This window comes from Benincasa hispida, unplaced genomic scaffold (genome assembly GCF_027475165.1).
Source record: "Benincasa hispida cultivar pf3 unplaced genomic scaffold, pf3_genome.v1.1 HicScf220, whole genome shotgun sequence".
NCBI lineage: Eukaryota > Viridiplantae > Streptophyta > Magnoliopsida > Cucurbitales > Cucurbitaceae > Benincasa > Benincasa hispida.
The window spans coordinates 14,407-29,675 of record NW_028326295.1 but is presented as its reverse complement, the minus strand read 5'-3'; the positions used below and the strand labels follow the sequence as shown (position 1 = coordinate 29,675).

The 15,269-nt window shown below is 34.8% G+C and overlaps 1 long non-coding RNA gene across 19 annotated transcripts; it reads left to right on the top strand.

Moving 5' to 3' along the window:
• Positions 1-8: 8 nt before the first annotated feature.
• LOC150030418 (uncharacterized) lies at positions 9-14,256 on the top strand. Of its 19 annotated transcripts, XR_016526928.1 has the most exons (21): positions 17-202; positions 284-373; positions 649-801; positions 1,226-1,285; positions 2,393-2,647; positions 3,071-3,130; positions 4,511-4,672; positions 4,771-4,838; positions 5,018-5,071; positions 5,158-5,262; positions 5,469-5,571; positions 5,736-8,533; positions 8,918-10,365; positions 10,775-10,834; positions 11,358-11,428; positions 12,875-13,036; positions 13,135-13,255; positions 13,385-13,438; positions 13,525-13,661; positions 13,825-13,986; positions 14,085-14,256. It is a non-coding gene; the product is annotated as an uncharacterized LOC150030418 (long non-coding RNA). The 19 variants fall into 19 exon arrangements; XR_016526923.1 differs by having other exon boundaries at positions 15-202; positions 284-801; XR_016526927.1 differs by having other exon boundaries at positions 17-373.
• The last annotated feature ends 1,013 nt before the right edge of the window (positions 14,257-15,269 follow it).

Sequence of the window (15,269 nt, the reverse complement as noted above, 5' to 3'; positions counted from 1 at the left end):
CAAGGTGCATGTAAGATCAGAAAAACAAGGATAAAAGTGGAGTATCTTTTCTCTTAACAATTTTGAAAGGCTTTGGATTGATAGAACATCTTCATGAAGTCTAGTTTAATATTTATCATTTGATGATCTCTTTCTAAAGGTAGAATTCGTTTGGCATGTAAGTTCAAGCCTGTGATCAAGAAGACAATGGTGGAACTAGATGGTAATATGATCTCTTTCTAGAGTAAATGTCGTTTTCTTTAATCTCCTTCCCAGTCTTATATTATAATTCACGCCGCTCCAGTTGTCATGTGAGGAGGTCAGATCAGAATCCTACCATTGATTATGCAAGTTCAAATCTAAAAGAAGAATGGAGCAGGTGATCTAGATATAGGTATCTTACACAACCAAATTGATGAAAATCGAACCTATTTTTCAGAATTTGGATAAGATATTTTAATGAAGTCTCGGGTCAAATTCCATAGTTGGAAGTGAGATACCTAAATTCTTTGTAGTTTCCATTCTTACATGAATTATTAGGAATGTGTTAAGTTCATTGTAATGTCTAATTTTGTTGGTGTATATTTTTGCTTAGTATTGTCTTGTAAAGGGTCGGCCGGCAAAATCATAGACGAAGCTTTATGGTATTTCTTTTAATTATTGGAAAAGGAGGGCTCCTGGGTATGTTCTCGAAAGGGAAGGTAGAGGTAGTACTTCGAATGGCGAAGAGAGGCGGCTCGGCAAAGAAGGAATGAGAAATCGTCAAAGATGACTTCTTTGTTGGCGAAACGAAGGGCTAGTTCTTTCTCTCTCCATCTTATGGTATTTCACTTGATTTCTTTCTTCTTGTCTTTCTTTATCCTTTTCTTCTTTCTCCTTTTTCTTTCTTTTTTTATCTCTGTTTCTCCGTCTATCTTCTCCATCTCTTGCTTAATTTTCTCCATTCATATGATTGTATCTCAATATCTTTTTGTTTTTCTGTTTTCTTCATCTCATTTCCATTGATACTCCTTTCTTCTATTTCTTTCTCTCTTTTTGTTTGCCCTTTGTTAAAATTTGATACTTCATGTATTATTATTTAGTTTATAGCTAAATGTCATTAAAGCTAAAATATTGAAATATTAGTAAAGTAACTTGGTCATTAGTGTTGCGTGTGTGTATCATTAGTGTGGATGTTAGTTTAAACAATATAAAAAATTGTTACGACTGTTGTATTTGGTTAGTTAATCATGTACTTTTTTGCTAGGCTGAATCACTTCATTTTTGTCCCCAATTCAAGTTACGGAGTAGAAGAACACACTAAAAGGTATGAAAAAGTTGTAGTAGTCTTTTACCTTCAGGCTATTAAATTTGAGTGATTTAGTCACATATTAACTCTAAATCTTGCTTTTTCTATCTTAAAATCTAGCTCTTTATTTTATCCTTGTTTTAAAAAATATTTGAATTAGTCTTTGTCAAATATTATGTCACACTTGAATTAGTCTTTGTAAAATCTAGCTCAAGTGCCTATTTATTTGTTTTGCTATTCTTACGTTCTCACTTCTTGGTGAAAACTAAAAATCCCATAGAAAGTTCATTTATTTTCTTGGTTGGTTCTTTGGGAACTATTAATGCCTTCCAGGTCTTGCAAAAAACCTCCCATATGTCTTAGGCCTGAATTGGCAAGTTTTGTGTAGCATAGCCGAGTTCTAAACATTTACCTTGGTTGTCCCTTTTCCACTAGAGTCTCCAGGTGTTTTTGGTTGGGATTTATGTTTTAAGCCTTTTCTTTTTGCTAAGGTTGGGTTTTCATCAAATGTTGGTGGAGGTCTTTATCTGTATGCAAATTGATTAATTTCGTGGAGACCAAATGTGTTTTAAAGTAGACTAAATTGTTACATTCGCTTGGAGACCAAATATCTCTTTTCATTTTTTCAATGAAAAATTTCTTTTCATTGAAACCCTCTCTCTCTCTCTCTCTCGTTGTTTTAGCCATAAAAATTTTAGTCTCTTGCTGGCCAAATCCTCACATCAGGGACTCATATGGAGCTTTTGGAGCATCAAAATCCCTTCTGAGAGTGTTATCCATTTTGTCCACAAGCTCTTTCCTCTTATTCTAGTCAAGTCCTTCATCTTCTCGACCTTGTCGAACACTCAATTTTCCACTTCTTTCATTGATTCAATCTTTCATTTCTCTACCTATCTCCCCATTTTCATCTTCATTTCTTTCCTACCAATGTCTCCGCCTTTCATCGCTAATGCCGATGTTTCCCTAGTCATTGCATCTTCTCCGTCGGAGATCGGCCTTGTTTCTACTGTGTATGTCGAAGTCCAAGCCCTATGGTATTTCTACTGTGTATTTGACCCGAGAATTATTAGTAATGTGTTAAGTTCATTGTAATGTCTAATTTTGTTGGTGTGTATTTTTGCTTAGTATTGTCTTCTAAAGGGCTGGCCGGCAAAATCATAGACGAAGCTTTATGGTATTTCTTTTAATTATTGGAAAAGGAGGGCTCCTGGGTATGTTCTCGAAAGGGAAGGTAGAGGTAGTACTTCGAATGGCGAAGAGAGGCGGCTCGGCAAAGAATGGCGAAGAGAGGCGGCTCGGCAAAGAAGGAATGAGAAATCGTCAAAGATGACTTCTTTGTTGGCGAAACAAAGGGCTAGTTCTTTCTCTCTCCATCTTATGGTATTTCACTTGATTTCTTTCTTCTTGTCTTTCTTTATCCTTTTCTTCTTTCTCCTTTTTCTTTCTTTTTTTTATCTCTGTTTCTCCGTCTATCTTCTCCATCTCTTGCTTAATTTTCTCCATTCATATGATTGTATCTCAATATCTTTTTGTTTTTCTGTTTTCTTCATCTCATTTCCATTGATACTCCTTTCTTCTATTTCTCTCTCTTTTTGTTTGCCCTTTGTTAAAATTTGATACTTCATGTATTATTATTTAGTTTATAGCTAAATGTCATTAAAGCTAAAATATTGAAATATTAGTAAAGTAACTTGGTCCTTAGTGTTGCGTGTGTGTATCATTAGTGTGGATGTTAGTTTAAACAATATAAAAAATTGTTACGACTGTTGTATTTTGTTAGTTAATCATGTACTTTTTTGCTAGGCTGAATCACTTCATTTTTGTCCATAATTCAAGTTACGGAGTAGAAGAACACACTAAAAGGTATGAAAAAGTTGTAGTAGTCTTTTACCTTCAGGCTATTAAATTTGAGTGATTTAGTCACATATTAACTCTAAATCTTGCTTTTTCTATCTTAAAATCTAGCTCTTTATTTTATCCTTGTTTTAAAAAATATTTGAATTAGTCTTTGTCAAATATTATGTCACACTTGAATTAGTCTTTGTAAAATTTAGCTCAAGTGCCTATTTATTTGTTTTGCTATTCTTACGTTCTCACTTCTTGGTGAAAACTAAAAATCCCATAGAAAGTTCATTTATTTTCTTGGTTGGTTCTTTGGGAACTATTAATGCCTTCCAGGTCTTGCAAAAAACCTCCCATATGTCTTAGGCCTGAATTGGCAAGTTTTGTGTAGCATAGCCGAGTTCTAAACATTTACCTTGGTTGTCCCTTTTCCACTAGAGTCTCCAGGTGTTTTTGGTTGGGATTTATGTTTTAAGCCTTTTCTTTTTGCTAAGGTTGGGTTTTCATCAAATGTTGGTGGAGGTCTTTATCTGTATGCCAATTGATTAATTTCGTGGAGACCAAATGTGTTTTAAAGTAGACTAAATTGTTACATTCGCTTGGAGACCAAATATCTCTTTTCATTTTTTCAATGAAAAATTTCGTTTCATTGAAACCCTCTCTCTCTCTCTCGTTGTTTTAGCCATAAAAATTTTAGTCTCTTGCTGGCCAAATCCTCACATCAGGGACTCATATGGAGCTTTTGGAGCATCAAAATCCCTTCTTAGAGTGTTATCCATTTTGTCCACAAGCTCCTTCCTCTTATTCTAGTCAAGTCCTTCATCTTCTCGACCTTGTCGAACACTCAATTTTCCACTTCTTTCATTGATTCAATCTTTCATTTCTCTACCTATCTCCCCATTTTCATCTTCATTTCTCTCCTACCAATGTCTCCGCCTTTCATCGCCAATGCCGATGTTTCCCTCGTCATTGCATCTTCTCCGTCGGAGATCGGCCTTGTTTCTACTGTGTATATCGAAGTCCAAGCCCACTGTATCGATCAACCTCTCCCTTTTCCCTCTATTCCCAAAAACCCCTTCAAAATCCTCGATGGCCCTCCTAGCTCTGCCGCTGACAATCCGGGTGTTTATTATCCATAGATCATTTACATTCTCTTCTTGTTTTGGAGTTTTTAGCCTTCATAACGTGTTTTTTTTTTTACTCTGTTTGGTAACTGAGTTGATTGATGTCTCAAAGGAAGAGTGTGACATGCATTGAGTTTTGTTTGTTCTTTTACTATGTTTTGCTTATGATTGTAAATCTCGCTTTTGTTTGGAACTTGAGTTTTACTGAATGCGTTTGAGGCCAGTTGCCACTTCTTAAGGTTTTAGAGTGTTTGAATTGTGTTATATGTGCGTGCAGATGATATCACAAAGCTGTTTCCTGATCTTTTCGGCCAACAGTCGGCAATGTTGGTGCCAAGTGATTCCAGTTCGGTGCAGGTGAATAAGAAATTGAAGATCGGAGTTGTCTAGTTTGGTGGCCAAGCACTGGGAGGGCATAATGTGATTTCTGGACTATTTGGTAGGGTCTCATTGTGTCCACATTTATAAATCAAGAATAAATGTTTGCTTTTTTGTTCAAGTTGTGGCTAATTAGCAGCTTCTATGATTTTGGTGAAGATTTCTTACAGGTGAGTAAAAGGAAGCACGTTGTATGGTTTCAAGGGTGTCCTACAGGATCATGAAAGGTAAATATGTAGAACTGACTGCATAATTTATCTACCCATATCGCAATCAGGTTAATTTTCTTGAAGAGATTTCTAGCTTTCAGTTGTTAGAATTGTTAGTGTGAATATGTGTGGTCTCGATGCGAAGTGATTGCCATTTGAATGCAATTCTTGATTTAAATGAATTTTTGTTTTATCAGGGTGGTTTTGATATGATATGCAGTGGGAGGGATAAGATTGAAACACTAGATCAGGTGAAATTCTTTCTTTCCAGAATTTTCATTTTGAGACGTCTTGGTTGTAGTCAATGCATTAATTGACTGTTCGTTTCTATTTCCAGTTTAAGCAAGCTGAAGAAACTGCTAAGAAGCTTGATTTGGATGGCCTTGTCAATTGGTGGAGATGATTCCAACACAAATGTCTGTCTCCTCGCTGAAAACTTTATGTATTTTTCAAAACTATGAAATTTGTTTATTGCCTCCCTCCTTTTTTCTCTCTCTTTCTTACTTTCATTGTCATAGATAAGCTATTATATGTTATTTTTATTGCAGAAATATAAGGTTGAGTAATTAATTACTATAGGGTACCATTTTTTGTGTGTGCAAGACTCTGTTATTTATATTCCCCTTCTATCTGTTGTTTTCAAATTAGGAGTAAGAATTTGAACCCGAGTGATTGGTTGCCCAAAACTATTGATGGTGATCTCAAATGCAAAGAGGTCACCACAAGTTTTGGATTTGATTCTGCTTGCAAGGTACTCATTTCTCTTTGTAACTACTTTAGAATTGATATTTCGTTTGGATTGAACTTTGGTGACTCTTTCAAAGTTGAAGTAGTTTCTTCAAGAACTCAAGGAAAAAATGGAATATCGCATTCATGAGATGAGACTCTTAATAGGCTCTGCTGATATTTATGCAGATATATTAAAAAATGATTGGTAATGTGCACAAAGAGGAAATCATAATAAACATCAATCGAGAAAAGGTCCGGATTAAAACAGTCAAGATTCTGGAAGAACGAGAGAAGAAGAAAATGCCACCGTGGACGTGAAAGGCCCAGCTTGGAATAAGTAGTCCTTGAGTTACTATGTGAAGACCTCATCACGGATGCATTCTTTTCGAATATCCTTTTTCTACATCAATACTTCATGAACTTTCATCACCTTATTATTACCTGTTATCATATATTTGCTTTTACGTCTTTCAAAAAAAAAAGAAAAAAGGGCGAGAAAAATTTTGCTAACTTTCTTTTATTGTTATCATTACCCTCTCAATGTTTTCTTTGCAAACGATCAAGGCACACGATTGCGGAGGCGCCGCATGAAGATACAACTACTTTATTATTATCATTACCCTCTCAATGTTTTCTTTGATGGAATGCAAAGGAAGATCGCCGCAAAGAAGGAGGCATCGACAAACAATGCCGACGACAGCGCACATTTTGGGGTTGTATTTTTCCTTCACTCTATTCCAAATTCTGCACCATCGCATCGTATTTTAATTTTGAAAGTTTTATCACCGCATCCTGTTTGATTACCGCAATCATTTAACATTGATAAATTTAGTAAGTCGCCGCATGCTTTCTCTTTGCCATTTATGATTTCAATGATGAATCACATGCATCTATTTTTTTTTATATACTAGAGTTAACTTATTTTTAGGACAATCACCTCAAGAAATGTTTCTAAAAGTTAGTGGTCGGCTAGCTTTCTTTCAAACTGATCCTTTACCAAACTTCTTAAGAACATCGCATGACTTCTTTCAATCTATTGGCAAGGAGGACATTGTCGCATTTTAAATTTTGGGGTGAGGTATTTATTTTCAACCTTGCTATTTTTAGCTATATGAAGAAAAAAAAGGAAACTTAGAATAACAACTCCACTGCCAACGCAATGGAGAAACACATGTTGATAAGAGTTAAGTTGTGAATGACACATACCTGTAGTTGGATGTCCGCAAGACACACGTGGGGGCAAGCCAAAACGAAAGTAAGTTGCCAGGATCAACGCATAAAGAAATACCGCAATTCCGCTGCTAAGTATGTATGAGTCTAGTTTGAGAAAGAGCGTCTTGCTCATAATTGGATGTCCGCATGACACATGTAGGGGTAAGCCAAAATGAAGGCAAGGCATGCGTCCATCGCATGGTAGTTGCGCTCGTCAAGCGATTGCGATCACCGTGTCGAAGTTGCGGTATTAAGCGAATGCGGTCACTGCAAGATTGCGGCTACACGATAACGCATAATAGAGGGATCAACGCAAGGTTGGTGGAATGAACGCTGACGTACATCTTGGGAAAATAAAAAACTGATGTTGACATTTCACCTACTACGCCATTAGCAGCAGAGATTTAGAAAGGACTAACACGTCGCGAATGTCAGAATCAGAGCAGTCCATTAATGCTGTCGGCGATCCAATCTCTATATAAAGAAGCCGGTGAGCAGAATGCCAACTTATCTAGAGTTTTTCCCTGCGATCCAGACAAATGCGTGAGAAGAAGGCTTGAGAATCTTCATCTCCTTCTTCCATTCCGAGAAACGACCAAAGCCTACGATCGGAGCTAGATCTCGGGAGAGTCAGCTCCACCGCCCATCCATGGCACCTGATGCGTTATTTTATGAGGTGGAATTATGGATGAAAATGCGTTGAGCACTTAAGTTTTCTCAGTGGAATTCAAGTAAAACCCCACTGAGTTTCTTGGTAAGTTCAGGGTCAAACACAGGGACTTGGGAAAAAATATGCGGTGGTAATTTCTCAGAACAATTTGCGGTAACCAAATAAATCAAGTAGTTATTGGGAATGTTGTTTGTGGTAATAAAAATAAACAAATGCAGCGGAATTCGAAAAGAGTTATAAAACGGAAGACGCGATGAGTATGCGGTGAATGGGTTGAGAAGAGTTTCGGCTAACACTTCTTAGGATGTGTTCATGCTATGCGATCATGCAACACACATACAATAGTAAATCATCTCTTGATGCGAATGCTACGACTTTTAATGCTAGAACGCATGCGATATATGCGATAAGACTATAGGACCTACACATAAGCCTCTATTCTTATTTATGCGATGAAAAAATGACGCATACACATATAAGGCGACCACATAATACCATACCTATCTCTAGGATGCATGCGATGCAGGTTGGCAAACAGAATTTTTCTCTAGGTTCTTATCTTTTGTTTATGCAGTTCTAATCTTGCTCTCTCGAGTCTAGATTCTAACTTAGCTCTTTCAAATCTTAGGTTCTTTCTTTAGACTCTCTCTCTCGAGTAGCTCTAAAGGGATGTCGAGCACAACATAAAGAAAATGGAGAACCTAAAGAGAGAGTCTAAAGAGCTACTCAAGAGAGACTCGAGAGAGAGTCTAAAGAGAGAGTCTAAAGGGATCAATATGTCATTCTTGAACTGATATCATTTATAACCCGCTTTCTACAGGTGCAACAGCTTATTTCGGAACTCAATGAAATTCTTGCCCATGATATTATAGATGAGGATAGGTTATGGAAAAATAAATATTATAGATGAGGATAGGTTATGGGAAATGAAACTCACTACTCGTGCTTGAACTTTTGCTGTTTTACTTTAACGCTCCATTCCAAGTAATTGTTTTTTCTTTTTGTTTTATACACGTCTTTCCATGAAATTGAGATGGAAAAGAGAAGGCAACAAGGTGCATATAATTGGCGGCCAATTCAAGGGGTAGTCACATTTCTTTGGGTACTTATTCTATTCGTGCTTGAACTTTTGCTGTTTTACTTAAACGCTCCTATTTAATAATTTAGTGATTAACACATATTATATTTAGCACTTGGGTAGTAGGCAAATCAGTTGAGATCTCAAAAACATGCATGTTGGTAAATGCATCAAGATCTTTTAAATTCATATTTGATAATTAGGGGTATCAAGTATCTAGACTTCCATTATGAACTCGTAAAGAAAATGCCCAATCAAGTGATGGGTTAGGCTTACAGCTACTTGACTTTCAAATGTAAACTTACCAATGGTACGAGCGAATGGCCATGAGATGATACGAAAAAAATTATACTTTGCTGGTTAGTGCTCTGTGTGTTATCTCTGTTTATTTCTTCTTTTGACTTATAGGTACAAAGGGATGTGTGGTTTACCCACGAACTTTGATTCAACTTATTGCTATGCTTTGGGTTACACTGCTGGAGCTCTCCTCCAGAGTGGAAAAACTGGACCAATATCATCGATCTGTCTGTCCCACTTCTTGTACCTCCTGATCATTTTAGTCTCTAACCTTTTAACCTTTCATTCTTTTTCTTGATATCAGTTTCCTCCATAGATTTTTTCCTCATTTCTATTACTTACTAGTTATGCATACCGGGTAGGAAATTTGGCTGCTTCTGTTGAAGATTGGATGGCTGGCGAAACTGCATTGACTTCGTTAATGGATGTGGAGAGGAGACACGGTATGATTTTTTCATGAAAACGTGCATTCCTGTTCTCATGTTTTCTTGAATAACACGTTAATAATTTTTTTTATAGAATATTTTTTATGGGGAATAAGAAGGGAAATGATAAACAGAGTATCAATTATCCAGCCAAAATGAGAACAAATGGAGATAACTAGAAGAAAAAAAATGAAAGATGAAAAAAACTCTCCAATCTATATTAAAAAGACAACAATTTTCTAGTTGATGAGACTTAAAAGTTTATTTATTTTTTTCTTTTTTAGAGTATCCAAATAACTTAATAGTTACTTATACAATACTATAAAGACTAGTCAAGGTGCATGTAAGATCAGAAAAACAAGGATAAAAGTGGAGTATCTTTTCTCTTAACAATTTTGAAAGGCTTTGGATTGATAGAACATCTTCATGAAGTCTAGTTTAATATTTATCATTTGATGATCTCTTTCTAAAGGTAGAATTCGTTTGGCAAGTAAGTTCAAGCCTGTGATCAAGAAGACAATGGTGGAACTAGATGGTAATATGATCTCTTTCTAGAGTAAATGTCGTTTCCTTTAATCTCCTTCCCAGTCTTATATTATAATTCACGCCGCTCGATTTGTCATGTGGGGAGGTCAGATCAGAATCCTACCATTGATTATGCAAGTTCAAATCTAAAAGAAGAATGGAGCAGGTGATCTAGATATAGGTATCTTACACAACCAAATTGATGAAAATCGAACCTATTTTTCAGAATTTGGATAAGATATTTTAATGAAGTCTCGGGTCAAATTCCATAGTTGGAAGTGAGATACCTAAATTCTTTGTAGTTTCCATTCTTACATGAATTATTAGTAATGTGTTAAGTTCATTGTAATGTCTAATTTTGTTGGTGTATATTTTTGCTTAGTATTGTCTTGTAAAGGGCCGGCCGGCAAAATCATAGACGAAGATTTATGGTATTTCTTTTAATTATTGGAAAAGGAGGGCTCCTGGGTATGTTCTCGAAAGGGAAGGTAGAGGTAGTACTTCGAATGGCGAAGAGAGGCGGCTCGGCAAAGAAGGAATGAGAAATCGTCAAAGATGACTTCTTTGTTGGCGAAACGAAGGGCTAGTTCTTTCTCTCTCCATCTTATGGTATTTCACTTGATTTCTTTCTTCTTGTCTTTCTTTCTCCTTTTTCTTTCTTTTTTTTTATCTCTGTTTCTCCGTCTATCTTCTCCATCTCTTGCTTAATTTTCTCCATTCATATGATTGTATCTCAATATCTTTTTGTTTTTCTGTTTTCTTCATCTCATTTCCATTGATACTCCTTTCTTCTATTTCTCTCTCTTTTTGTTTGCCCTTTATTAAAATTTGATACTTCATGTATTATTATTTAGTTTATAGCTATATGTCATTAAAGCTAAAATATTGAAATATTAGTAAAGTAACTTGGTCATTAGTGTTGCGTGTGTGTATCATTAGTGTGGATGTTAGTTTAAACAATATAAAAAATTGTTACGACTGTTGTATTTGGTTAGTTAATCATGTACTTTTTTGCTAGGCTGAATCACTTCATTTTTGTCCCCAATTCAAGTTACGGAGTAGAAGAACACACTAAAAGGTATGAAAAAGTTGTAGTAGTCTTTTACCTTCAGGCTATTAAATTTGAGTGATTTAGTCACATATTAACTCTAAATCTTGCCTAGAATATTTTTCTATCTTAAAATCTAGCTCTTTATTTTATCATTGTTTTAAAAAATATTTGAATTAGTCTTTGTCAAATATTATGTCACACTTGAGTTTATGATTTTTCTGTTCCTTGATTTCTTGAAACTAGCTGATCTTTATTTTTTGACTTATTTTATTTCTCTTTTAATCGGTTCTTTGAGTGATTAGTTGTTTAGGATTGTGATTTATGATTCTATACGGCATGGACAAAGAAAAAGAGATGACATTTTAGTTCGTGGGTATTTTCATCTCCAGAATAGAATCTCAAATTAAAATCCTAAGTTAGTAACTGACAAATCAGAATTGGAATTGATTAAATATGTCAAGTGGGGATAAAAAAAATTCACTTTTAACTTTTTGTATTTTATACTCATGCTCCTTTGCCTTTTTGCATAATCTTTTTTTGTTCTATACAGGCCAACGGAGGATTTATAATGAGTGCAAGTCACACAATCTAGGTGGACCTGAATACGATTGGGGTATTAAGGTGATTTTTTTAAAAAAAATTATTTTGCACTGCCCTTTATATTTAATTAAATGAAATTATTGGTAAAAGTGCAACCTTTTGATGAAGCATAATGTTTTTGTTGCAAAATGTTAGTTGAAAATTATGACCTTTATCTTATAATCCATGACAACTACAACAATGATGTATCTATGTTTATCTGACTTGAATGCATTGACTTTTCAGTTTACTTATAGTAATGGGCAGACTGCACCTGAATCAATTACAGACAAAATATATGGAAACACCATTTCTATAAGTACACAACGTAATTTTTGTGATTGGTTCATTTTGTTTTTTTTTTTTTTTTTGTTCGATTTCTTGTTTACTTTCAAATTAGTCAATTTTCATGTTATATTGCATTCAATATTTTGTACATTTTTATTCTTTTCTTGTTTATATGAAAGTTTTCTTTGAGTCGTTTGGGTCCTCAGTCCTCTTGTGAAGTGCCTATTTATTTGTTTTGCTATTTTTGCGTTCTCACTTCTTGGTGGAAACTAAAAATCCCATAGAAAGTTCATTTATTTTCTTGGTTGGTTCTTTGGGAACTATTAATACCTTCCATGTCTTGCAAAAAACCTCCTATATGTCTTAGGCCTGAAGTGGTAAGTTTTGTGGAGCATAGCCGAGTTCTAAACATTTACCTTGGTTGTCCCTTTAACACTAGAGTCTCTAGGTGTTTTTGGTTGGGATTTGTTTTAAGCCTTTTCTTTTTGCTAAGGTTGGGTTTTCATCAAATGTTGGTGGAGGTCTTTATCTATATGCAAATTGATTAATTTCGTGGAGACCAAATGTGTTTTCTCTCTCGTTGTTTTAGCCACAAAAATTCTAGTCTCTTGCTGGCCAAATCCTCACATCAGGGACTCATATGGAGCTTTTGGAGAACCGAAATCCCTTCTTAGAGTGTTATCCATTTCATCCACAAGTTATTTCCTCTTATTCTAGTCACGTCCTTCATCTTCTTGACTTTGTCGAACACTCAATTTTCGACTTCTTTCATTGATTCAATCTTTCATTTCTCTACCTATCTCCCCATTTTCATCTTCATTTCTCTCCTACCAATGTCTTCGCCTTTCATCGCTAATGCCGATGTTTCCCCCATCATTGCATCTTCTCCATCGGAGATTGGCCGTGTTTCTATTGTGTATAGCGAAGTCCAAGCCCACCATATCGATCAACCTCTCCCTTTTCCCTCTATTCTCAAAAACCCTTTCAAAATCCTCGATGGCCCTCCTAGCTCTGAGTTGATTGATGTCCCGAAGGAAGAGTAGTGACATGCATTGAGTTTTGTTTGTTCTTTTACTGTGTTTTGCTTATGATTGTAAATCTCGCTTTTGTTTGGAACTTGAGTATTACTGAATGCGTTTGAGGCCAGTTGCTACTTCTTAAGGTTTTAGAGTGTTTGAATTGTGTTATATGTGCGTGCAGATGATATCACAAAGCTGTTTCCTGATCTTTTCGGCCAACAGTCGGCAATGTTGGTGCCAAATGATTCCAGTTCGGTGCAGGTGAATAAGAAATTGAAGATCGGAGTTGTCTAGTTTGGTGGCCAAGCACTGGGAGGGCATAATGTGATTTCTGGACTATTTGGTAGGGTCTTATTGTGTCCACATTTATAAATCAAGAATAAATGTTTGCTTTTTTGTTCAAGTTGTGGCTAATTAGCAGCTTCTATGATTTTGGTGAAGATTTCCTACAGGTTCATGTAAAAGGAAGCACGTTGTATGGTTTCAAGGGTGTCCTACAGGGATCATGAAATGTAAATATGTAGAACTGACTGCACAATTTATCTACCCATATCGCAATCAGGTTAATTTTCTTGAAGGGATTTCTAGCTTTCAGTTGTTAGAATTATTAGTGTGAATATGTGCAGTCTCGATGCGAAGTGATTGCCATTTGAATGCAATTCTTGATTTAAATGAATTTTTATTTTATCAGGGTGGTTTTGATATGATATGCAGTGGGAGGGATCAGATTGAAACTCTAGATCAGGTGAAACTCTTTCTTCCCATAATTTTCATTTTGAGACGTCTTAGTTGTAGTCAAGGCATTAATTGACAGTTCGGTTTTATTTTCAGTTTAAGCAAGCTGAAGAAACTGCTCAGAAGCTTTGATCTGGATGGCCTTGCCAATTGGTGGAGATTATTCTCAAAAACCCCTTTAAAATCCTCGATGACCCTCCTAGCTCTGAGTTGATTGATGTCTCGAAGGAAGAGTAGTGACATGCATTGAGTTTTGTTTATTCTTTTACTGTGTTTTTCTTATGATTATAGATCTCGCTTTTGTTTGGAACTTGAGTTTTACAGAATGAGTTTGAGGCCAATTGCTACTTCTTAAGGTTTTAGAGTGTTTGAGTTGTGTGTTATATGTGCGTGCAGATGAGATCACAAAGCTGTTTCCTGATCTTTTCGGCCAACCGTCGACACTGTTGGTGCCAAGTGATTCCAGTTCGATGCAGATGAATAAGAAATTGAAGATTGGAGTTGTCTAGTTTTGTGGCCAAGCACTGAGAGGGCATAATGTGATTTCTAGACTATTTGGTAGGGTCTCATTGTGTCCACATTTATAAATCAAGAATAAATGTTTGGTTTTCTGTTCAAGTTGTGGCTAATTAGCAGATTCTATAATTTTGTTGAAGATTTCCTACAGGTTCATGCAAAAGGAAGCACGTTGTATGGTTTCAAGGGTGTCCTACAGGGATCATGAAATGTAAATATGTAGAACTGACTGCATAAATTTAAACAGAGAGATAATTTTGATGTATTTTCTTCACGCTGATGATAAGAATAAACTAAAGTGTGTTTGTAATATATTTTCACGTGTTTAATTTAAAAAATAAGTCATTTTAAAAAAAAATAAATGTTTGATAAGTATTTAAAATAACTTTTTAAAAGTTTTTTTTTAATAAATATTCACGAAGGATGTTTAAATAAAAATAAGTTTTTTAAAAAACCATTTTTCCACAAGCAAACAGATCCTACATAACTAACTAAATATTTATTTTATAAAGTAGTTCTTCAAACAGAGTTTATATTAACAATAGTAAAAAAATAAATTATTCATAACATAATAGTTATTAATTTATAAGGACAAATTTATAATATTTTTTTTTACTAACATGCAAATGATCAAAAATAAAATATTATAAAATAAAAACTCAAACATTCCTATAGGTTGGAAGTTGCTCAATCCCCCATGTTGTTATATTAAAAAAAAAAGGTTAAATTCTAAAATAATTTTTTATTGAGAAATTTTCCAAATAGAAAAAATGTCAAACTATTTACAGAAAAAGTAAAAAAAAAAAACATTGATAGACACAGATAGATTTCTATGCCGATAGACTTCTGTCAGTCTCTATGCTAGATAAAGAATATTAAGATTTTATTATTTTGTGTAAATAGTTTCCCTATTTTTTAAAATTTTTTTGAAAATCTCCTTTTTTATAACTATTAATAGATAAATTAGTCAGCGAGTTATACCTAACTAATGAATGATTATATACAAAGATATTAAGAACAATCAGGTAATCTTCAATACCTGTTTTTGTTCTAAGTGAATTCATGTTGATATATTTGTATTAAAGAATTTATATCTATTTGTTTACACTTTTTGCAATTTTTTTAGTACAACAAATATGAGGGATGGAGATCTGAAGGTGTAACGACCGGATCCTTACATATTATGGTCCAACCGCTACGACATGCATACTTAGACTTTTCTATCATGAGATAGTTTTGGCAAAAATCTCAAAAGAACATATCTAAGATTTTATTAATTAAGTAATGAATGATTAAATAAACGATATTAAGAAAATCAAGGTAAT